A 1,165-nucleotide genomic window follows, 5' to 3' on the forward strand; every position below is an offset into this window, starting at 1 on the left:
CTATTACCCATTATTCTCATCTATCTTTAGATTTTTTTGATTGATTTCATTTAATTAAAAACAAAACAAATTCCAGCACAACACAAACACAATATCATTAAATGAAAAGGAGCAGAAAGAAGGAAAAAAATCTTATAACGTCTGAACATCTGCCCCATTTAACAAAATATAAATATAATAAATATATGCATAATATATAGTACATACACCCATAAATACATAACGATTTCAACTTCATGTGTGTCACAATTTTGCCATTTTACAGTAGTTGACATGAACCCCTGTGCAACCTGTTAGTTTTATTATTTTATTTCAAGTAGACTGCTTGCTTATTGGTCATCCATAATCCAACTGCCATGTTCTCCACTGTTCTGCATTACGAGCCTCATCTGAAATCTGTGGTGCCAACTCCAAACCCTTCTTCCTGCTTGAAGGTACACAACCATTGCTGAATCTTAATCAGCCAGTTTTGCATATCAGAGACATTTGCATGGGATTTTTAAATGGGCACCTGCTGGCAGTGGGAATAATGTCCACTAAATACAACTTCAAAGGTTTATCTGCTCTTAACATGGTAACTCCAAGCCTCAGTACCCTCGTTTTAGTTTAAGTGAATCTCAGAATAGTTGCAAATGTGTTTGTAGATAGGTAAATTGATTGAAACTTAATGTTTGTGCCAACAAATAGACATTTTGATTTCTTTGAAGCTTTGCCCAGGTAACTTTTAAACAAGACAAGGTAGAGCTGGGCGATAAAACAGTATCAATATATATTATCACCATAGACACGTGATCAATATCAATAGAAAAGATGCCCTGCTAGAATATCGATACTTTCAGTGAACATCGATCCAGAACTGCACAGCATTCTGGGGGATGTAGGCAGAGGAAAGGCTGTAGCTGCTTGACCTTTCACGCCCCAGCTAAGCAGGTGTTAATGCTCATTTTTTTGATTATTTGCGTGGATTTTCACATTGTATTTTAAATGCGACCTCCTTCAGACTCCAGTGTGAACTCTCCACACCTGCATGCCAGACATAAACATGGATGCAGCCACTGTTCAAAAGAATGTCCCAACACAAACGAGCTACATCTAATGGCCAGAACTCTGCAGTTTTCACTCATTTACAGGCCAGCGGTCACTCTTTCAGAGATGAGGATGTTCT

Source organism: Austrofundulus limnaeus, unplaced genomic scaffold (genome assembly GCF_001266775.1).
Source record: "Austrofundulus limnaeus strain Quisiro unplaced genomic scaffold, Austrofundulus_limnaeus-1.0 Scaffold759, whole genome shotgun sequence".
NCBI classification, from domain to species: Eukaryota; Metazoa; Chordata; class Actinopteri; order Cyprinodontiformes; family Rivulidae; genus Austrofundulus; species Austrofundulus limnaeus.